Below are 24,745 nucleotides of genomic sequence, written 5' to 3'. Positions count from 1 at the left end.
AACCCCCCACTTGGCCTTGCTGATGTGGTCCAAATAAAATCAGAGCAATGCATTTGGCACCAGCTTGGCTGCAGGAGTTGCTGGAAGGAGGAGTACAAGGCACAATGCAAACTGTTTTAGAGACTCCCCTTCAGATTTGTTTAGCATTTTCTTCTCCTCAAGATATCCTGCAAGGCAGCAAAATGTGTATCATTAATTGCACACAGAAATGTGTATATTAAAAGAAAACCACTCTAAATTGCAGGTGGATTTTCATAAAGCTTTTTTTAAAATTGCAAACTGATGTGAAATATGGGGAATGCAATTTAATATGGGGGGGGGGGAATGAGAATTGACAGAAACTGAAACTGTCAGCTTACAGAGGTCAACAGTTTGGCTTCTTGGTACAAGGGGGTAGGCAGTAAAAAATCTGCAGTGATCCAAGTGAGCAAACAACTCAGTGACTGGGCCCTACACACCGGATTGGGAAAGCCATAGGTCCTGTAACCTGATGGCCTTGCAATCCAGTTCTGTGATCAGCAGAGCACTAATTCTTTAGCCTTTGAGCCCCATAACCCTGGCCATTCTCTATGGGCCACTTAGAACCTTCTGTTGTGTGCTGACAATCAACCATTTCCTGGCTCTTCTGTTACAAACCAACATACAGCCTGCACTGATGCTCACTGCAGCTGAAGGTTCAGTGTGTAGCTAACAGTCTCTGTGTTTCATATGCATGTTCTGTATCTTATCACAGTCTCTGGTCAAAGCTGTCCTAATGATACTCAAACTGCTGAGTTATTAAAAAGCAAAGCCCAAGGCAGCAAAATGAAAAAGGGCTTGAGTCCAGAAGATGGCACTTCATTGCTGCAAGAGGTACACTGCTGGCTGCTGCAGACATAACTTAGCCAGAAAGGGTCAAGCTACGCCTAGCTGACTATGTGAAGGGCAAACAGTCTTTTTGCTATAGCTCTACGATCTTGATATTAACATTTATGGACCTCATCACAGCACTTTTCTGCTGCTGCTGTGCCATGAAAATGATCTGCAACCCAGACTGGCAGGGTGTGGGAGAAAGGGAATAGAGAGCACACCCAGGCAACAGCCATTTACCAACTCAACATGCCTGAAAACACCCAGTCCACGATTTCTCCTGGCTTGGCTAAAATGACTTTCCAATAAAGATCTGCAGCCATAGTTGGCAACCACAGTTATAGTCCTCCTCCACCACCAGAGGCAATAAGCCTCTGCATATTAGTTGCTGAGAGTCAGAAATGGGAAGAACAAGGTTGCACTCAGGTCCTGTTTTCAGGCTTCCCACAGGCACCTGGTTGGCCACTGTGAGACCAGGATGCTGGACCGGATGAGCCTTTAGTCTGATCAAGCAGGGTTCTTTGTAAGTTCATATTTGGGAACTGTTGGAGATTAGGAGCCACCTTTCTATTCGCACCTTTCAATCTTCATAAAGTTCAAGAAGGTGCTCATGAGAGATGCTACTGAATTCATGAGAGATACATGCTCAAGTGAAACATATGTAGAAATCCCTAGGGATAAGGGAAACTGTGGCCCTCCAGATGTTTTATTATTATTTTAGAAGACTATTCATTCACCACCAACTCATTAACAAAATATAATGGCACCATACAATGAAATAATTAAAACAATAAAAAACCTAAAACCATAAAATACAGGGGGGAATGACCAACACTGGATCAAATCAATGCTCGAAAAACAGTTGGTGGGGGGGGAAAAGTGTTCAGTCAATGACAAAATGATAAGTGCCTGATTCCAAAGGAACAGTGTTTCAAATTAGCAGCTCAAAAGCCCCAGTTTTTGTAGAATGAAAGAAATAGGAGAAAAATGCAGGGCAATCAGGAGGGCTTCTAGATGATTGCAAGGATCTGGCCAGAGTATAAGGACAAGGCTGTCTTTCAGTTAAGGTCGTAAAAACGTAAGATGAGTCTGCTGGATCAGGCCAGTGACCCATCTAGTCCAGCATCCAGTTCTTAACAGTGACCAACCAGATGCCCCAATGGGAAGCCCACAAACAGGACCTGAGCACAAGAACATGCTCAGAAACATTGCTGCCTCCAACTGCTGAGGCTGAGCATAGCCATCATGGCTTGTAGCCATTATCCTCCATGCCCATCTCAGTTTTCTTGATGCATCTGTTTCAAAGAAAAGAAAAAAGCAGTTGGAATAGCAGATCATATTTTGTTAGCAAAGATGTACAGGGTGAAATGAAAGCTAAGCGAGGGGGTGGAGTAGCGGCAGCTACTTCCCATCCCTTCTCTATATTTTGAAGAGGATTGAATGAAACTGAAACCTTTGGCTTCTACAGAGAAATTTATCCATCTCTCCCCTTTTAAGACACTGCAGCGCTCAGTCTGCTAAATTGTCTGACTTGCACTTGAAGTTTAGCTCTTGGATGAGATGCAGGGGAGGAAATCACTTCTCTTATAATCTCCTCCTGCCCTATAGGTAACTGAACACAGGATTCACACAGGCAGTAAAGCCTTCAAAGGGAATTACAAGAAATTACAGATCTTGCATTCACCTCATTTCACCCTTTGCTGATGTGGACTGCATAGTTTATTTGTCCCCGTAATCCACATGGCTTCAAAATGTTTTAAGATTCAGTTGGAATCTCTCTCTCTCTCTCTCTCTCTCTCTCTCTCTCTCTCTCTCTATCTCTTTCTTCTTCTTCTTCTTCTCTCTCCCTCAGTCGATACCCTCCAACATTTTCAGATGAAAATGCCCCTATTTTGGAGGGTACACTGCCCCTTTGGCATCTGTGCTTCTGCTGCTGCCCCCGCTCCAAATTCACAGTCTCCCACAACTATCCCTCACTGACACCCACTTTTTGGTCCCCTCCAGCCCCCATAGCAGAGCATTTCTTACCAGAGGAAGGGCGAGTGCCAGCACTACACCAACATGAATGCGGCATGTTTACTACCTGGCCAGGTATTTCTGGAAGTGGGACCCCTTCTGCCCCCCCTCCACACTGGCCACCTCCCAAGATGGGATATGTGGCAAGAGAATGGGTATCTGTGTCTCTGTGGGTCCCTCTCTCTTCTGCCCTATAGCTGCCCCTTCCTTCAGCACCTGTGTTTTGCCACTGCCACCCCCAAAAGTTCTCACTCTACCCCCACAACTGACCCCCCCCCTTGACTGGTCCAGGGTCACCTAGAGAGCTTCAAGGCTGTGTGGGGACATGAACCAAGGTCCTAGTCCAGTACTTTAAACCCCTATGCCAATTTGGCTCTCACCATGTTCTCTGACATGAATGGGCAACATACAGCACTCTGTGGTGTTTATGCATGTGTGTGACACAGGGATGTGTAAAACATAGCCAGTCCTATCCCACCACATGATATTTAGCCATGTTCCATCTCCAACCGGGACCCCAGTCCCTATGGAATTCTCTTCAAACATAGTTAACAAAGATGCCTAGATCACACAGGATCTGACCCCACAGAATTTGGCACCAGAGAAAACCAAGCAGGTAGTAATTGTATATGCTATGATGCACATCCTGGCAACTATACATAACATGCCACCACCATTACATTCTCCTGTACATGAGAGACAAGTATCAGTTCTTGTTCAGCCATAAATATGAGGGATGGTGCTCTGTAGGAGTTTTTCAACAATAAAATATGACCTTGCTGGCTGTAATGTGTAAGAACCATTGTGGGGCATTCTGTCATAGGCAAGTGTTAGCACCAGATGCTTTTAGGATCTTGGATGGTCCATTGTAGATATTCATTTGTCTGTGAAGCCAGTCCTGCTAATATATTGTGACTAAAACTAGGTGTGCAGTCTTAGTTTCACTTGACCTAATAAAGGCATTGCCCTAATATGGATTATTGGAAAAAGTGAATCCCTTTGACTTTCCCCATAAAAACCTCTGGGCCAGCAAGTTGCCAGGGGTGACACAACCTTTGCCTGCACATTACATCCACTTTTGTCAAAAGCAGGTAAAGGCCATAGCTTTTTTTGAATTCCCCATAAGAGTGAATGGGAACCATAAAGAGCTTTATTTTTATTTTTATTTTATTTTAAACAGGACAGCTTGGAAACCAAATCACAGATCAAAACAGACAGAACACTGAGTGACTCAGAAACAAAATGGATTCATTTAAGAAGTACAGAGACAAGGGATTCTGGGGTCTGTGTATATCACCTTCTAACAAATTTCTTGATGTGGCTTACACTTAAAATACAGCATAACAAGGGTTACTATGGGGGCAGCATGTATTTACCCTTTGTTGGAATGTGAAGTTCTTCCACATGAAGGATAACCCTTTATTTCAATGAAGGTGGCATCTCTCTGCATGCGCACACACAAAAATATGTACAAGGAGAAGCACCTATGCATGGATAAGCCTGTGGAGGCAGGAGAACTCCATATATTCAGGCTGTCCCCAGCTGAATTGCTGTGTTTAGTTTACTGCTGATCTGATCTACAATGAAGGTTTTTTTTAATGATGTTTTGTCAGTTTTAGGGTTTATCCTATGTATTTTATATACTCTTGCTCCCTGCTAGACACTTTATATTAAGCCTTTGTAAATTCCTGAAAGAAATACAATAAATACGTCTCTTCATATCTTGGGCACATTTCTCGATCGGGAGAGACAACTGTCTCTTAAAAGCTTTTCTTGTGTTCACAAGGACTCATATGCAAGGCTGATGAGGCCCTGCCATGAATATTAAGCAATGAATATTAAGTAATGGATAGTATCACAGCAAATTGAGGTCAAGCAGCTGTGATCTGCGTTTATCAAGATGAAAGAAAAGACTGAGTAACTCCCAACAAATATAGACACAAAATGTAACTAAGATGTCCCTGGATGGCATGGGGTGGGGGAGAGGGAAGAGATGGAGATGTACAGTTAGGGCACTATATAATTGACACAAGCCATTTGCAGCACAAATAACCATGGAAAATTACATCTGGTAAGTGCATACATTTCTAATCTTCTTGTTGGTTGTGAGAAATGAATCCCTCTGATCCAAATTGTGTTGATTTCATTTCTGTGCTGCTTCCTTGTCAATCTGCTTGGTGTCATATGATATTTTCCATAAACCTATGTTCAGCCCAATTTAATCATAGTATCATAGATTTGTAGAGTTGGTCCAACTGCCTGCAATACAGGAATCATTGGCCCAATGTGGGGTTTGAACCCACAACCCCGAGATTAAGAGTCTCATTCTTTACTGACTGAGCTCTCCCAGGATCATATGTAGCAAAAGTTCTAAATAGTATTGTTTTTTGTGTGTGGATCTTGACATTGGTAAGTTTGAGCTGGAGAAAAATGGTTCCCCACCGACTGTCTCGCCAGAGTGGTGCATGCTCTAGTTATCTGCCACTTGGACTACTGCAACGCGCTCTATGTGGGGCTACCTTAGATGGAAACTGCAACTAATCCAGAATGCAGCAGCTAGACTGGTGACTGTGAGTGACCTCCGAGACAATATAACACCGGTCCTGAAAGACCTACATTGGCTCCCAGTACGTTTCCAAGCACAATTCAAAGTGTTGGTGCTGACCTTTAAAGCCCTAAATGACCTTGGTCCAGTATACCTGAAGGAGTGTCTCCACCCCCATCATTTAGCTCGGACACTGAGGTCCAGCGCTGAGGGCTTCTGGTGGTTCTCTCTTAGTGCTCCAATTAAAAGTCAAGATTTGTCCTGTAATTATATATAATAATATTGAACGTAATGGTAATTATATATTTTATTTTCTTAATTAAGGAAATAGCATAAACATACACTGAAACAAATCTCAATAATAATAATAATGTAACAATCAGAGCTGTGCATGCCCACCCCCCAATATGATTTGAGGCCCAATCCAGTGCTTAGTAGCAGCTCCAATCCAACCCAGGAGATCAATGGCTGGCCTGACTTGGATCTGGGCCCTGAACTGATACAGGGTCCCTGCATAGTCATGCCACTGGGTTGCCTCTCCTTGTCCCCCACTCATGACTGTGTGTTTAATCAAGATATTAAACCCTAATTAAACACATGGTTGGGAAGAGGAGGAGGATGGGCATATCTCCTTCTCCCTTCCCACCCAAGCCAACCTCGTAACAGTGCAAGGCCCTGAATTGGGTTGGGGCGAGGATCAGATTGAGTTGGCCCCGGATTGTCCCAGGTCACTTTGGGGGCTAGACGCCTGATGAAACTTGTAGCTAGAGAAAGGAAGAAGATATATACAAGCTGCCTTCTTGTCTCCTTCACTCCCTCCTCTCCTTGCTGCCAGAAGCCTTTTGACAGGCCTGGTTCTCTCCAGGCAGAACATATCTGACCTGAGGCAGTCTGGAGCTGTTTCAGCCTCAACCAGCTGAATCCTGGGTCAAAGTGCATTAACCCGAACCAGTGTTCAGTCTGCTCCTCACATGCACCTGAAACCAGGTAAGTTTCCCTCTTGTACAGTTGGGTATATAGACCACACTGTGTCACTCAGGATCACAAAGAAATTAACTAGGTCTCATCTCATATTTCAAGAGCAAACATACAGAGCAAAGGAACCTTGCAAAAACACTACCAAATGATCCTGGCAAAACAAACAAGTCTGAGACAGTTGCAGTCTGTTACTGAATGTTCTACAAACAGAAGCACTAACATCCATTCAAGGCATTATTCACTTTTTTCAGGCATAATGGAAAGGATCTCAGTTGTACTTGTGCCACATGTCTGAGCTCCCATTGCATGAATGCAAGGTTGGCGACTATTTTAAAAAATGGCCTGTTAGACATCCTTGATTTTTGCCAGTGCCAAAGGCATCTGCAGTGGCAGAACAATGGAATCTGCACAGGGGCGTTCTTAGCCCATTGGCTGCCGGGGTCGGGAAGCCAAGAGGCACCCCTGGGGGCGGGGCATCGCGGTGTGTGTGTCATGATGTCATGACACACGCGACGCCCCGCCCGGGGGTGCTGGGCAGTGGACTCGGGAGTCTTTGCAGGCTGCAAAGACTCCCAAATCTGCCGCCGGGGCTCCCTTGGCGGAGCGCAAGTCGGGGCAGGGAGAGGGACGGGCCAGCGAGGAGGGGTGTCCCTCCTCGCTGGCCCGCCCCTCTCCATGCCCCGGCTCCGCAAGCCAGCCAGCAGTGGAGCTTGGCAAAGAGGCAAGGGGCGGGCCAGCGAGGAGGGGGTGGCACCCCACCTCGCTGGCCCATCCCTTGCCTCCATGCCAAGCTCCGCCGCTGGAAGGGGGGGCTAAGCCCAGGAGGCGGGGCCGCCCCCGATGTGTCACCCCCAGCAGGGGCGCTAACCAGGCCCCACGCCCCCTCCGCCCCTCCCTTGCTACACCCCTGGATCTGCAGTGGGTGGGTGTGGGTGTGGGTGTGGGTGCGGGTGTGGGTGCGTTTTAGTATCAGACCTCTCTTCTCAGTCCTGATGGGAATGAAAAAATCTCATCCTCTCTGCAGATCAGCTGAAGAGCAGGAGGGCAGGCTGTGTGTCTGTCTGCATTTGAAAGTATGTTGTGATATATGTGTGAGTGTGTGTGTGTGTGCATGTGTGTATGTGTGCTGTGATGATTAATGTAAGGTTACCAGACGTCCCCATTTCCCGGGACAGTCCCCAGATTTACAAATCAGTCCCCTGACAAAATCCATCTATTTAGTAGGAAGTTGAAAAGTGTCCCCAGATACATTGAAAAAAAATCTGGTAACCTTAGATTAATACCTCACCTCAATTAACTATTTAGCATAAAATTTAGCAGGTGCCGTGAATTTATCAAGCTTGGAAATGAGCTTCAGGGACACTTAAAAGCCCACCTTAAATGAGAGAAGAGATTTTAAAGTCTGTGGCTCAGATCACAGTCAAAGCTAGAGATGAATTACCAGGTCCCTCCTGAACGCTGGTAAACAAACACATTTTTGCAACACATTAACAATTCTTTTAATGCAAGAGTCACAGACCAAGAATAGACACCCATCCATTATCTACAACAGGTAATGGCAATTGGTCCGTGTGTGTATGTGTCCCTGTCTGTTGCGTGGTCATCTTTCCTAAACCACACATCCAATGTTAACAAAAATATTCATTGACTTAAAAGAAGTCCCTGTCTATCACTCTTTCCAAACATTTCACACAAACCCTGCTCAAGTCCATTCGTCTTGTGTTAGATTTAGATTAATGTGTTAGAATTAGACGGAGTGGTCTAAAATTATCTGCCTTTCTGTATTGCTTTAGATTTAAGGTGAGTGGAAAGTGTCTCTAACATTTGAGCCCAAAGTAAGTATAAATGGATGCCTCCTTTGAAAATGGAAGTATAGATAAACATGCAGCTGAAGACGTGTGTTGAATCAGATCTTGTTGCTGAGCCCTCTGATGATTGTATCCAGGTCATGTAGCTTTGTAGCAGCCCTTGTATGAATCCCCAAAGACTAAGTCAAAGATCCTATGGCTCTCATCTCAATGACCTCAATTTTATTTTTATCAGATTTGTGGATGGATGATCTTTTGAGTTTTATCTCTTGGCCCCAGGAGCATTGCTTAAAATGTGGTGTGGTTTAGCTTACTGCTTTGGTACTGTGCAAGCAGGGTTTTCATTATCATTTGAGACAGATGGATATACTTTTGATATTCCCACACCCACAATACAATCTACATAAAATGGACTAGTTCTAGATTATAAGCAACCCTGAAGTTCCCAGGAAGCCTATCAGGGATTTCTCAGAGTAGATATTACTAATAGAAGACACATCTTCCTCGTGTTCAGTTTGTCTATCCTTACATATTGTTCTCATGCAATGAGCAGAGCAGAACTTGACACATTTCTAGGCCTTGTTTTTGCTCCACATGAACCAACAGCATGCGCTAGCGCCTCGGGATCCTCTGCAATGGATGACAGTTCTGTGGTAAAGTTGCAGGGGATCCTTGGCAAACAGATCTGCATGGAAATGCTCCCTTGAGAATAAGAAGTGTGTAAAAAGCAAATTAAGAGGTTGTTATCCGAGAGCCAAAACACTGAGATATTATGAAGAAGACCATAACAGGAATACATGTCTGGTATGTCCCTTCATACAAACACAGATGTACAACTCTGGAGCACCAGGAACAAAGACAAGAGGACAAGAGGTTCTTAAAGCAAATTTCAAGATGTTAGAGAAGGGATATAAAGTCTCCAGTCTTCACTCAGTTCCATCCTCCATCCACTGAGCAGAAACTGTTTTAATTGAGAAGTTACAGGTGGGTAGCCGTGTTGGTCTGCCAGAAGTGTGCATGCACACGAAAGCTCATACCAAGAACAAACTCAGTTGGTCTCTAAGGTGCTACTGGAAAGAATTTTTGATTTTGTTTTAATTGAGAAGGGGCACTGCATTGTCTGCAAACACCCACTGCTTTCATTGGAAAAGCTTTTCAGTGTCGGTGCCTCCTTCCTTCCCAGAGTGACAGGTCTACAAAGGCCTGAGAAAGTGTGTTTTGCCAAGCAGTGGTCAACCCTCAGAGAGCAAAGGTCACCCCAAGTTCATCCTGGTGCTAATTAAAATCATCTTCACGCTCTTGATCAAATATCACTTCACTGACTCTCTCTCAGTCTGTCATTTGCATGCATCTCATTGTGGAATCTGAGCAACAGACACCATAAGACCTTCTTGTCTGAGCAGGGAAAACGATGTCCATCTCTTTGAAAAGTGACAGTGACATTTCCCATTCTATAGAGTGGATGCTGAAAATCACCATTGGTGTCATTGTCATCATCATAACCATCACCATCAAATAAATGGCACAATCTGCTCAAAATACCAAAGAGATACATCTATTTGTGGAGTGCTCCTGGCACAATGAGATGTGTGTGTTCATTTACTTATTGAAATATTCACATTCCACCTTTTTGTCCACAAGGTGGGGATCCTCCCCTCAAAAAAATGTAACTAAAAAACCTCAATAAATTAAAACAGATAATTTAACAAAATAAGGCAACGTATGAGAGTAACCAGAACTGAGGAAACACAGAACAGAGGGGACTGCAAATTCTCCTTGGGACTGTTTCACATAAGGACATCCCATATATTGGGCTACTACATGCAATGATCTGGCCCTCTGCGCTTCTTCTCTACCATCTATTGATGTGAAGCAGTACAGATCAAATCCTCGCTTCTTGAATCTGATTTTATCACTTCCATTCCACTGTAACAATTCTAGCCTGCAATGGATCCATGTTTGCCTTACGTGCTGAGCAATTAAAATGCTCCTGACTCGTGCAGAGCCTTTGCTTCTGTGAGTGCTTAATTGAAGCGATGTAGCCCTCTGGCATCTCCATGAGGTTGGGGGTGGCTGGGCACCCTTTCCATTTCGGAGGTGTGACACAACCAAAGGCCAGGGAGATGAAATGATTTGCCTGAGAGCAGACTTTGTTGTCTGAAACAGACGCAGTAACTTAGTTCATATCTGAAATTTACATGTATTTCTTTTAAAATTATGATACAGCCCCGGGCAGATATTTACATGTTTCTAGACAGAAGTCCTCCTGCCCTACAGAAAGCCCTTTCTGTCTTTGTAAACATTAATTTATCTCAAAGTAATTTATCCTCATGAAGTTTCTTTGGAGTACAGTGATACCTCGGGTTAAGAACTTAATTCGTTCTGGAGGTCTGTTCTTAACCTGAAACTGTTCTTAACCTGAGGTACCAATTTAGCTAATGGGGCTTCCCACTGCCGCCGTGCGATTTCTGTTCTCATCCTGAAGCAAAGTTCTTAACCCGAGGTACTATTTCTGGGTTAGCGGAGTCTGTAACCTGAAGCGTCTGTAACCCGAGGTACCACTGTAAAGAGTAAAGTAAAAACAAAATGTGGAGAGAGCTGTGACTTGTAAATATGAATTCAGACAGGGATGGATGGCTTGTGTCCGTAGGTCACAGCTAGTAACAGTGGGTGACAAATGGATGCATTGGCTCAGAAAAATCCTAAAGAATGGAAGTGCCAGCATCATTCCCCCCCCCCAAGCTTTTGCAGATATATAGTGTACCTTCAGGGGTTCCCAATGTGGTATCTGCAGGTGTCGATGTGCCCATTGGTACCTGCAATGGTACCCATAAAAGGTAAGCATAAAAAATGGTACCCATAAAAGGTAAGCATAAAAAAACCCCAAACCCATGAGACTATTGCTTTTCCTGCTCAATTCCTGCTTGCACACCCACAGCCACAGCCTCTCACTTTATCATTTTTCCAAATTCTCCACATTTCAAGATCTGTTCACCGGGCGTGTTGTATGTGTGTGTGTTGTTTTTAAAAAAAGGCCCTCATAAAATTCACCAGCATTTTAGTGCAAATTTCTCCTCATATACACATCTGTATGCAAATCTGTACGTTTGCAAAGTGATCTTCCCTAATATACACATTTCTGCAAGTTATTTTTGCTAATATATGCATTTGCATGCACTCTTTACTTTAGCATATGCATTTTTGCTTTGTACACACGGCTGAAGAAATGCAAAATTTGGAGACCTGCAGATTTCAAAGGGTGGCTGTGCTTTGGCTCTCGGTCTGTTTTGGGACGTGCGAAGTTGGCCTTTGAATGTGAACTGAATCCACTCCATCCCTATCTGAATGAGCGCCTCTTTTCTTCCACTTAAGGTCTGATTGTGTATTTTGTAACTATAGCAAATAATCCCAAATAAAGCTCTTGAGTGCTTTCCCCATCCAAAGACAATTAAACCTGGCTGTACTGTCCACTGAACTTTGTACCATGTATGAAATTGAGGAATATGCAACAATTACCTCTGGGAAATCCTTATGTTTCTGATTATTGTTTTTCATCCACAGCTGGATGCCTGATTATTATGCCAGAAATGTACCCATTCACTCCTCTTATGCTTGCCTCCTTATTGGAAGCAGTATCAATTTTTCAGTTTCCTTTTGCTCCCTTCTTTGTTTTCCCCTGACAGAGATAGTGTTCGGTAAATGTACCAGCCTCTGAACCTGTACTCAGACAAGGCTTGGCTTGAGGGAGGAAAACTCTTCTTCCTGTGTTTCAGACTGCACATGTCCTCAGGAATACATCCTTCTCTTGCCAGCTCACTATTTCTAAACATTCAGGGGCTACAGTTTTAAAGCAGTAAATGAATCTGTGCGCTACTAACTGCTTCCCGAGGCACCAAACCCTTTGCTTAAAAAACAAGGGGAGAGGAAGGTTAAGCTGTGACTTGGGCTGAAATATAATGAAGTATAATAAAAATAAAGCCCCGAAAAAGGCTCTTAGTTGAGATCCCTTCTATGATTCTTAAAATACACTGGGTTTTTTGTGCAGTTTAATTTTCATTATACCTTGTGAGGAATCAGTCTTTTAGTGTGGTAGCACCTACACTCCAGAACTCTCTTTCTATTGATATCTGGCATGTTTTTCATGTATTATTTTTGATAACTGCTAAAAGCATTATTGTTTGTTTCGTTTAGGCATGTCCCATCCAAACATGTCATTTTATCATGCATAGTTGTTCATAAGATGGCTAATTTTAATCTAGATTTTGATAATTTCCAATAGGTCTGTTTGTTTTAAAAGTCTGTTGATTTTAGCTATAATTTATTATAAATATTTTATATTATAGATATTGTCTTTTAAAGATTAATAAGCAGTTATAAGCAGTTATATAAATTTTGTCAGACAAATATAAATTAATCGCATCTAAGAATAGGCCATTGGCTATGTAAACTATTACTGGAGCTAAGACTGGCTGCCCCTGCCATCTGGGTGGCAGTGAGAGACAGGGCTTCCTTGGTGGTGGCACCCCTGTTATGGAATGCTATCCCCTGGAAAGTTCACCTGGATCCACCTGGTATATTTTCAGTGCCAGGCAAAACCATTGCATTCTTGAAAGCATAAGCAGCTCCCTCACTGGGACACAGCAGCTGCGCTAGCTTCCCAGTAGGTGAGTCGCTGCTCGTTAAATTGGAGCATGAGGCAACAAGGAAGTAGACATGGTGGACACACACACTGGCAGAGCCAAACCTCTGCTCCTGTCAAAGTGTTTGCACTGCACTGACCTCCCTGCTGCTTCATCCCTCCCCTCCCATCTGCTCAGAAGCTAGCACAGATGCTCTCACCCACCTGACCAGCTGCCCCTGCACCTTTTAAATCATTTGCCACCCTTCATGACATTTGTTGATATTTTCAGTTCCTGATCTTGATTGTACTAGTCTTTTTTTACCTTGTCGACATTTCTTTAAAAATATTTTATTCGCATTTCCCTTTTATGCATCTCTAAAGCCATCCTGGATGTTGAAGGCGAGATTAAAAAACACACTCACAATTAAATATGTAAGGCAGACTCGCCTGAGCTCTGCGAGTGCGGCTTTCTCCCGATTGAAGTGCAGAGTGTTTGAGGACTGGGACATTCACAGGGAAACCAAAATGTTTGTTTACAAAGCTATTGTACTACCAACCTTACTGTATGCTTGTGAAACATGGACCACTTATAAACGCCATCTCCAGCTCCTCAAAAGATTCCACCAACGGTGTCTCCAAAAATTTTTACACCCCACTTGGGAAGACAGGCGGACTAATACCAGTGTACTGGAAGAAACAAAGATCACCAGTGTTGAAGCAATGATTATTCAACATCAACTTCGTTGGACTGGTCATGTTGTGCGGATGCCTGATTATCGTTTTCCAAAGCAACTACCGGTACTCTATTCCGAACTTAAAAATGGAAAGTGTAATGCTGGTGCTCAACAAAAGAGTTTTAAAGACTATCTCAAGGCAATTTAAAAAAAAAATAGCATAAACACCAACAAACAGGGAAACACTTGCCTGCGAGCGCTCCAATTGGAGAACAGCCTTTACCAAAGGTGTCATGGGCTTTGAAGACACTCGAACTCAGGATTCAAGGGAGAAATGTGCTAAGAGGAAGGCATGCTTGGAAAATCCACACCGTGATCAACTCCCACCCAGATACCAATGACCCCACTGTGGAAGGATGTGTGGATCCAGAATTGGCCTCTACAGTCACTAACGGACTAGAAGACAACCTTACTTGGCTACGAGTGATAAAGAAAGAAAGAAAGAAAGAAAGAAAGAAGAAAGAAAGAAGAAAGAAAGAAAGAAAGGCATACCTGCATAAGTCTCTCCCCACCACCATCTCGTCTATCCAGCACAAGTGGAGAGGATAAGTTAGAAAGAAGAGCACCATCTTTTCCATCTTACCAGTTGCTGGAAACTGCAGGAAAGGAGAGTGGTCTTGTGCAGGTTTCCCACAAGCATCTGGCTGAGAACAGGATGCTGGACTAGATGGGCCATTGGCTGATTCATAAGGCTCTTTCCATTTCCTTCCTCCTTGGCACACTCCTCCGGGCAAAGACTCCTGGAGTAATATACCATTAATCAAGTGGGAAGACCAGTTTGACCCGGAATAGGAAGAATACAGGGTAAATCTGATTTCCTTTATGGTGGCATAAATCTTTTCTCTTTCTTTGTATGCCTGCAATCATGCCTTTTACTTTCCCACTCTACCAACCAGTCTTTCCCCCCTGCGTGCTGCCTGGGTGGCCTTTGCAAGTTCACAGCTAAACAGCTCAACCCCCTATGAAACACAACACATGCCAGCTTCACCATTTTTCTAGGGAGGAAAATATGAAAATATATGGTGTGTCAAATCATATATTTTAACTGTCATGTAAACTGTATCATTTTGCAATATCCTTTTATGCTTTATAATATTATCATGTATTTTAGAGCCTCTGCCATATATTTCCAATGCCTGCCGTCTGCAGTGAAGTACGCGAGGCAGCCTCTTTTCTTCTGAAGAGGGGCTGCCTGGTTATTTCCTCCTCCTCAAGAAAGAGCTTTAACGCAGCCTCCAAATTGCTTTGCAGGGACAGCAGGAAGCCCCAGCACAAAGCAGGCATTTGTGTGGAATGAGGAATCCATACTGGGAATGTAAGCTAAGTGTGAAAGTGCCAGTTCTGAAGACTGAAGCAGTCCAGCGGGCAAATAGAGGGTAAGATGATCCTGCAAGTAAACATATTGTTATACATCTCCACCCCCATCGTTCAGCCTGGACACTGAGGTCCAGTGCCGAGGGCCTTCTGGCGGTTCCCTCACTGTGAGAAGTGAGGTTACAGGGAACCAGGCAGAGGGCTTTCTCGGTAGTGGCGCTCAATCTGTGGAACGCCCTCCCTTCAAATGTCAAGGAAATAAAGAACTATCTGACTTTTAGAAGGCATCTGAATGCAGCCCTGATAGGGAAGTTTTTGTGTTTAATGTTTTATTGTATTTTAAATATTTTGCTGGAAGCCGCCCAGAGTGGGTGGGGTAATAATAATAATAATAATAATAATAATAATAATAATAATAATAATAGCAGCCAGAGTTTGTGGGTGCAAGTCACACATAATTCTTGGATTTAGTAAAAGTTAGAATAAATCAAGTTTTGATTAAACTGTGCCAAACACTGATGGATGTAGTTTATGCTAATGAGCCACGCCTGCCTACCAGGCTTCACTGAGTGTAAGCCTATAAGAAAAAAGTCTGGTGATCACCCATCAATGAAAGCCATCAACAAGGCAAAAGACAAACTCAGAGTTGGGAGGAGAAAATTTCCAGGGTTATGGTGGGCGATGAGGTAAGTTAACAGGAAAAAGTATCCCTTTTGCAAGCTGGAGAGGTAGGGGGTCAGAACACCAGACAGGCAGTCTGTTTTATGCTGCGGAGAGGGTCAGGCATGATGTATGGGGCCTCCTGTAATCTGAGGCTGCAGCAATGACAGCAGCACCTGATTTAGAGTGCTGTGGGCAGTTTCCCACCACAGGGTGCCAAGCTGAGGAGGGGCAAAATACTGCTGCTACTACTACTACTACTACTAATAAATTATTATTATTATTATTATTATTATTATTATTATTATTATTATTATTTATACCTACTCAAAGCTGGGTGTGGGTGTTTGAGTCAAATTTTGTTCTCACTCAGGGCACCATATTACGAAAGTCTGCCCCTGCTGGCAGGAATGGGACTCTCATGGGATGTGAAAGTTCTGCACTCCCTCCATCTAAGACTAAGGTTGTATGTGTGTAAATAAACCATATATCATAAAGACACCACAGTCTGCACTGTGCCTCATTCCCAAAGGAAACACAGACCCTGGGCAAGTGCCCGGAACACCTGGAATCTTGCACTGTTGCGGAGATAGGGGTGGCATGTAACAATATGTAAGAAAACCCCCAAGGCTGATTTTTTTTTAAATGAAATGTAGCTTTGGGAAGTTTTGAGCAGAGGTGTGAACAGTTTCCCCATTCCAAATTCACTTTCCATTCAAAATGGCACCAACACCTGTGCTTCCTACGGGGATCCAGGTGCACTTTGCAGGAACCATGGGGAGTTGAAACAGAGCCAATAAATGCAAATGCAATTTTTTCAAGCAAGGGATATGGAGATTGCGACCCTCCACAATCATCCCATTAACCATGACCATTGGCCACACTGGCTGGGGATTATGGGAGTTGTAATCCAACAGCATTTGGAAAGCTACAGATTCCCTTTTTTAAAGACTTGGTGGCCAGTGGAGGTGCAAGAAAAAGATCCAAGTAGCAATAGCATTGGGTAGGACAAGGAAAGAACAGAGTACACAGTTTAATTCTAGTATTACTGTCCTGATGCCCTGGCCCACCTGGAAAGATCCTGGGGAGTGGGAGAGGGAGTTGATGAAGAATGTTCTGCTAAAAGTTCCCCTCAGAGCTGTACTTCCTATGGCTCCTTGTAGAGAGAATGATGATTAAAACAGCTAAAACCTGCCCTGTAGAAATGCCCTCTGTCATCTCCCCCCTTTTTTTGGAAATATTTCACAAAGTCGCATCCATCCATCTCCCTCCATGCAGCAGTTCTTAGGAGGAGGGAGCTACTTCAGCCTTTGAGTTCATATTTAGACCATTATTCAGCCACCTGAAAAACGAGGAGCCAAATTGGAAGCATTTAGTCGATTTTTAAACACAAGCCCAGGAGGCTGCTCTTTATTTAGTGAAATCTGCCTGGAGGGAAAATAAGCTATTCAGGATTTCCAATATGGCTTCTGTAGGTAGCGAACTGAATGAAATGCATGAAAGATTAAAGCACAGAATCTAATTCTCTTCTGCCTTTTATCATAACAAGAGCAACTTGCTGATTTCTCCCCTCTTTGATACATCAGAGTTTAACCTAGCATATGCTAAATAACTGTAGGAAACAATTGCTTCTGTATCTGTAGTCTTGCAATACGGTTCATTTCAATCTGCTTGAGCATAATAAATTAAAGATGCAAATATTTGTCTCTATAATAAGACAGTACTGTTGATCTTGTGAGGTTTTAGGAAATAGAAGAAGCTGTCTTATGCCATCAGACCATTGGTCCATCTATTGCCTACAGTGACTGGGAGTGGCTCTCTGGGGTTTGAATCTGGGGTCTCTCACAGTCCCAACTGGAGATGCCAGGGATTGAACCAACTTAAGTCTAGTGTTGTCCCCATCCTCCTTCCTGCTGCTGTTAGATGTAAGCAACTTTGCATGCCTCCAGGCAGCAGACGTTGATACTAAAAGGTAGTCAGGGGAAGATATACAGTACTTTCTGGTTTCCTGCTAAACTCCCAGGTGCCACTCCTTCCTCTCTCTCTCTCTCTCTCTCTCTCTCTCTCTCTCTCTCTCCTGCATGAGGCAGCCATGGAACTAGATCCTACCATGTGATCTTCAATTTCAAATCCATCCTTGTAGATATGAAGAAGCTGTAAGTTAAGAACTTTCCCCCCTTAACAATTTGGACTTCTCTCTGTGCGTTTTTCTTTCACTCTTTTAAGCAATGCTAGTAATGTGTGACTGAGACAGGATGGGATAGCTCCAGCTTCCAAAGTTTTCAAACCCAAGGGCTATAAGCTTCTACAAGGAAGAAGGAAGAAACTGAAATCTAGTGCCAGTCAATTCAATTCAATTCAAAGCTAATCATCTAATCTAATCTAATCTAATTTATTATTTTATTTTATCTATATACCACATGATCATAAGAAAAAACTGTACTCAGTAATTTATGGAGCATATATACACACACAGTATGTTAAAAAAAACCTGGAATAAATATTCGGCACTGCACTACTTTTGATTAAATTCCTACAGATTTGGGGTATCGTGGGGCAGCCTTGGAGCTTCTGCTCCTGAATTGAATGCCAGAGACAGATTGGTGCAGATCTGAATGCTTCTCATGGTTCAAATGAACAACAAAAGGAGGCACGTCTTGATCAAAGATACAAGGTACCCATCAGGGCTGGTTACTGGATCTGACCAGTGGATCAGATCCATATCTTTCCCATGGGCCAACTTTGACAGGTGGGTGAGGCTGACCACATGTCCATTACCTGATATCACAAAGACCCATTTTCCTTTGACTGATTGGTTTGAAATCAATTCACACAGATGGAGTGCAGCCTACCTGTGGGCCAGGGAACAACTCTGCGTAATTGCTTTGGGGCTGCAGTGTGTGCAAAGTGGCACAGGAGTTACAAAGAACTAAGAGTGCAGAGGTAATTTGTTGAATGCAACTGAGTTGAGAATCAGAGCAGGATTTGGGCACTGAAAATTACAATGCAAGCAAAGGCCCAGGGGAACGGAAGCTACAGCGCTTTTCACAACTCCTCAGCTGCTTCCCTGTGCATATTAAAATGTTCTCTGAGTGCTATTGTAATACATTTTAAAGCTGTCTCTGGGTGCCGAAAATGTTCAACATGATATTCTAGTGCTGTAAGAACCACAATGGGGTTTAATATAGCTCGGAGGAGTCTAAGGCTCCCTGTTTGTACTATTTAATGGTAACTTTCAAGCGTTGGATCTTGCAATACCTTCTCCCCAGAGAAAACATTCTGTACCGGTGCAGACTGAGAAAGCGAGGAGATGGTAAGGGAATATGTTGGGCATTAATGTATACTTTCCATGCCATTACTATAGCAATTTGCTGTAGACTTAAAAAAAAAAAAAAAAAAAAAAAACAAGCCCACAAAACCTCTGCAAATCATTATTCAGATGAATGTTACCTGAAAGAAGGGGGGGGGGAGGAGTGATTGTTGTGGTGGTTGTGCTTTGAATGTCAAATCTGGAAAATGTATTTCAAAAGGTATTGGATGACTGAAATACTTATCTCCTGAATAAGCCCAGCTGTGTACTTCCTAAGTCGAAGTCTTTCTGTTGCAGAGGTGCACAGAACTTTGGAATTTAGCAGAAAGTTTTACTTCCTGGCAATACTACACAAATATAACATCCTGAATGGGTGCCTCTTCAATATCCTCAGTTAGGAGGGACTGGCCCTTTTGCAGTTTTCTCCCCCCACAAATCTCTACAAGCAAATACACTCGGTCTTACTTTCCACACATTCACTACCTGAAAATTCACTTATACACATGTAAAGAATTATGCCCAGACCTTGCAATATGCTCCACAGATTCACTTATCTGAACAGCCAACTTCCTTACTTGTTCTGTTTGTGCTTTGCTGGTCAGTGGCAGCCATTTTCAGGCAGAAAACATGGAAAGAGGGAGTAGGGAGTAAGATTGGATCAATCAGAGAACAGGAAATATTGGAAAAATCAGGGAGCAGGAGAGTTTGGGTACAAATCAGCTTTTTGCTGATTGGCTGTAGCCATAAAGCAAGGGAGGGGGGGAGAGAGCAGACAAATCCTGCATTCGAAATATTTCCATAGGAAATAATGGAAATCGTGGACTCATTACTCAAACGCTCACCTAACAAACGATTTCCATGGAATGCATTGTGTTTGGTAAGCGGGATCCGCATGTAATTCGTAAGTCACCTGCAGCAAAGCTTCTCGATTTTCCCTTCAGCAGCTTACATTGCAAATATGGTATGAATTACAGCATTTATTTAACGCAATCGGACTAAGGGATTCCCAGTTTGCAGAAGTGCAGAGATCAAATCCTTGTGCGACTTTTCCCACAGCGAGAGGTAATCTCTTGGCGTGTTTATTAAATCAAGGTTGCACAGACTCTGTGGGAGAAATGTGAGCATGCTTGTTTCCAAACACAATTAAGAAGGAAAACTAGAAAGCTAGTGGTTTCTGGGCTGCTGAATGCTAAATGCTATCCAGGGGTTATTGACAATGTGATTAGAATGAAATGGTGCTGAAATGCAATTGATTTGGGAATAACAATGCATCTATTTAATGGTGATGACCAGAAAAAAAAATGCATGCAGATCTTTTCCATTGCATTTCTGAGATATTTATAATGATGATTGCTCTTCTAGCATATTTATTATTTATTCAGCTCCTGCAATCCACATCCACTATTGCTGCCCAACCCATCGGGCTCCGGCAGTCTTTTCAGCCACACCAGGAAGGGCACTGGCATGTCCTCGGCCACACCCACAAATTCATCAGTGCCAGAGGGATGGGCTGAGATGAGGGCTAGTCCAGCACACTCAATCTGGACTCTGTTTTTATTGGATTTCACAATATCCACCCACCCTTCCTGGTTGCCTTTGGAGCCAGGTGAAGTGGTGGTTTTAACTACTAGCTGGAAAATCGGCTTGGTTGACTGTTGCTCCTGGGTTTTTAGTGGTGAGAGTTAAGTGAGTTTATCAGAGTTCTGGCAGGTATGTGTGGGAATTTGACAGGTACGGTAGGTTATGGTTTTGTGAGCACCCTTAGGCATTTTTGGGCTACAAGGTGAGATCTAAAACTTAGGCCACATTCACCCCATACATTGAAAATGCTACAATACCACTTTAAACAGTTGTGGTTTCCCCTAAAGAATCCAAGGAACTGCAGTTTGTTACAGATGCTGAGAATAGTATGCTAAAATGCAAAATTTATTTGTATTTTTCTACTCCAAGTCTGGGGGGTGGTGAAAGGTCCCAATGCAAAAAGCCACTTCTGTGGCAGAAGAAGAGCCCTTCTCTGTTTCTCTGGGTTGATTTCGGCTTGAAAAACAACATGAAACTTTTTTAAATAATAATAATAATAATAACACACACTAATAGGTTAACATTGGCTAGGATGGGGTATGTGGAAATGCACCCCAGTGGCAAAAATAAATGGATTTTTGTGTGACTTATTTTTGTCCCAGGTACTTCTCATTTGCAGAAGTGAAACAGTAAATGGTAAGTGGCTGAAATATGGAGACATTGTTAAGTGCTGTGCAGGTGTCAATAAATTAGGAGAACTACATGGGAGGTCTACCTTTTCTATAAATCCTGCAATGAACACTGACCCCGGGGTGGATTCCAACTCTGTTCTCTTGGAGGAAGGTTCTAAATGAAGTATTCATTATGCCAGTTCTTTAATTTAGTTTCTTTCCTTTCTATTCAGATAATTCAATTTATTTCACTTATCAGCCCTCCAGTTTTGTCACCTTAAGTCCCACATCTTATTTTCTTCTGTTCCCCAGCCTTGCCAATTTCAAGTGTGCTGAGTGCATTACATTTCCATTGTTTATTTCTCCGCTTCATTATAAATTAGTTTACAGGGAAATTTGCTCTGCCTAATTTTCAAAGCTCTTGAACCTCCCACATTAGGAAGACCAGACTGAACAGCAATGTGATTATTCTTAACACAATAACATTGTGTCTTCTGCCTCCCTTTGCTCCTTCTCCTCCCTCCCCTCTTATCACTGCCACTTCTGCTAATAATAATTTTAAAATGTTACTCACAAACTGAGTAATAAAGTTATAGCTCAAGCTTGGCAGGAGAAGATGGGGGGAAACATCCTACAGCCAGAGAAGACTACGAACTATGATAGAAAAGGTTCCCCCCCCATAAGTATGACACAATTAGGGATGGGTGAGGAATCCAATTCAGTTCATACTTAAAGGTGAATCTACAAAAAAACTTTCTGAAACAGCAATGTAATCGAACCACAGTTATCCCTCAAAATGTGCACTGCTCTGAATTTTGCAGTACAGATCTCCAGTCAAACAATGTGCATTTGGCACACAAAATTAGGAGAAATTTGCACAAAAAGACTGATGAATTTTCACAATGATTTTAACTCCCCCCTGCAAATCAGTAAAGAAATGTAAAGAACTGAATTTAAGATTGGAAAAATGAGAAACCAAGAGAACTGAAATGGACAGATTCATCCATCCCTAGTCACGAAGGGAAAAATGATGAATCCAGTGGGAATGATGGTCAGAGAAGCAGACGAATAGTTAGTAATGAAGAACTCAGTTCATGTGGGTATTTACATGCATTGCATTTTTAGCTCACCCACATGCTTGCATTGAGTCCTCAACTGCTGAGTGATTTTGCTTCAGAAAAAATGTCAGTGATAAAGTCACCATAAGTAGTTGAGGTTTTTGACCCATGGTTTGCATTTGTGAAAGCTCAAGCTTTTAAGTACTAAATCACAGGACTGTAAAGTTGGAAGGGGGTGGGGGGCTTGTAGGCTAAATATACTATATGGTTCTATGATTTAATATTAGAGATTGGAAGGCCTGGAGAAAAAAAAACCCCTAGAAAATGGGGACGACGACCAGGTTTTTTCCCCAGGCGTTCCCATCCCTATTTACTATACATAGCTTACAAGCCTCCTTCCAACTTTGTGATATAGTATTTAAAAAGATCATGCAACAGAGTCACCAGGGATGCTCGAAAGGTAGACAATCCTCAAAGATTGCTGCTCAGCTTCTAACTGAAGATCTCCAACGAGGGAGGCCCCATAACCTTTCTGGGTAATTCATTCCATTGTCAAACTGTTTTTACTGTTACGGAAATTCTCCTGATGGTCAAACAAAACCATGTTTCTCCTGATTTTGAATCTCCTGTAACTTAAACCCATAGCTGTGGCTTCTTCCATGCAGCTGGAACCAAAAGGATGGGAAATCGTGGCAGTGCTACTGGGATGAATAGAATGAATGGGCCTTGCCACCACAACCTTGTCGCTCATGCATGTTCATTGCCACCACATATGTCATCTGAATTTAGCTAGTGCTTTTGCTTCATGCACTTTCTTAACAAAATGAGGAGTTCTTTCTCTCAGCCCTGATGTCCATCAAACTCAGTCCAATTAAAATCACTGCAGAAGAAATCCTAAGAGTGCATTGTGGTGGTGACAAACTGTTCTCATCCTGAGGGCCACCTTCCTTCATGGACAACCCTTCAAGATTCAAATGTCAGTAGGGAGAGGGGACTGCAAAGGCAAAAGTGGGTAGACCAATGGATTTGACACTGTACCTCTACTCTCCATTTTCACAAGCAAGAAGCACAATCACAGGATAAGGGCATGATTCAATAACAATTTAGGGAAGGTGTGGAGTAGGGCCATTGAGGGGTATGACGGGGGGGGGGTTGGGCCAGGGAAAGCACCAAGGGCCAGTCGGTGAAGGTTTTAGTGCTATATTTGAGCCCTGGGTCTGAGTTTCCCCATCCACAACCCAGAACAGTATAATCAGAGCAGCAACCTGGATCTGGACAGCCCATCACATGCTGGGGCAACCACTGATGAATGAATAGAAGGATCTTCTCATTATGCTTTACATGAAGAAAGAATTAAAGAAGGCTATCAAATGATTGTGTGTGTGTGCGTGACCCATAAAGTCCTGTGAACAAATTGCTCTGTAGGGAGATTTTACAAAACCTTCCTAGGCATTTTAACATCATTGCAGCAGATGGCAATAAAGTGAATGTAGCTGAAAAGCAGTTTGCCGCAAGATGGCAAACAGCCACAGTGTGAGAGATATGGATAAGAGCTTTCGTAGATGAAGAGACGCATTCTCCTATAAAACTTGGATTTCAAAATCTTTCCTGGGACGACAGGGATAGGGGTGGGGGAAAGCTTCTGTAATCCAATAATACAGAAGAAAGCAAAACACCTGGATCTTCCACTGGGTTTTATTCTACAAATGCTGTAGTGGTTTTTTATGATCCATTTATATAGTTTGCTTACAGAATTTATATACCACCTTTGTCCTTATACATTATTTTTAATGAACTAATAATACTGCATACCAAAAGCTGCATTTCGTTCTACTCAGAAGTAAGTCATGCCGAATCAATGGAACCTACTCCCAGGTAAGTGTGCTTAGGATTGAAGCCTAAATGTGCATATATCTGTGTTCAGTCCTTGCGAGTTCCTTCCTGACCACAACTCTTTCATCACAGATCACTCCAACCCTAGTCAACTTGGCTCCCATTCCTCCCTCCCCACATCCCAGTGTCTCCTGTCTCCTTTCCATTTTGGTTGTTTTGTGCTTGGCTTAGTCAGGACACAAGGGAACATGCAACTCCCTTTCATATTTCCTCTTCACCCCCCTCTCTCAGGAAGTCTAAGGCTCCAGAATCCTGCAGGGCTCCTCACCATAAACTGCTCAAACATCTACCATACCTTGGAACCAAAGATGATCCACATACATCTACCTCTGAATAAGACACCTCCTTTCCTCCCTTCACTCTAGGAGAGGCAATATATATAAGCTGGCTTTTCTCTTTTCTTCTCTGCTTGTATCTCACAGCCTCTCCTAAATAGCACTGTTTGTTTTTTTAGCTTCCCTCTTTAATGAGACTGAGCCACACTTGTTTCATCCCATCTTGCCATATTTGGCATTAGGCTTTTCCTCGACCTCAACCACTTTATTGTTTTAAGCCCAAGGCTGCTGGTATCAGGCTACTTGTATCATCTATAGTTTACTTTTGTAACAATCTGCACATTAAATAAGTTTTTCTCTATTTTGTAATAAATCCCCAGTTCTAAGCTTTAGCCTGCTGTCTGATGGCTAATCCCCTGATATAAATGTGGCATAAATGTACTTTGCTCCACGGTGCACCATAATTCTGAACTCAGGACCTAAAAATACACA

This window comes from Lacerta agilis, chromosome 3, assembly GCF_009819535.1.
Source record: "Lacerta agilis isolate rLacAgi1 chromosome 3, rLacAgi1.pri, whole genome shotgun sequence".
Classification (NCBI taxonomy): Eukaryota; Metazoa; Chordata; class Lepidosauria; order Squamata; family Lacertidae; genus Lacerta; species Lacerta agilis.
This window is presented reverse-complemented; position numbering follows the sequence as displayed.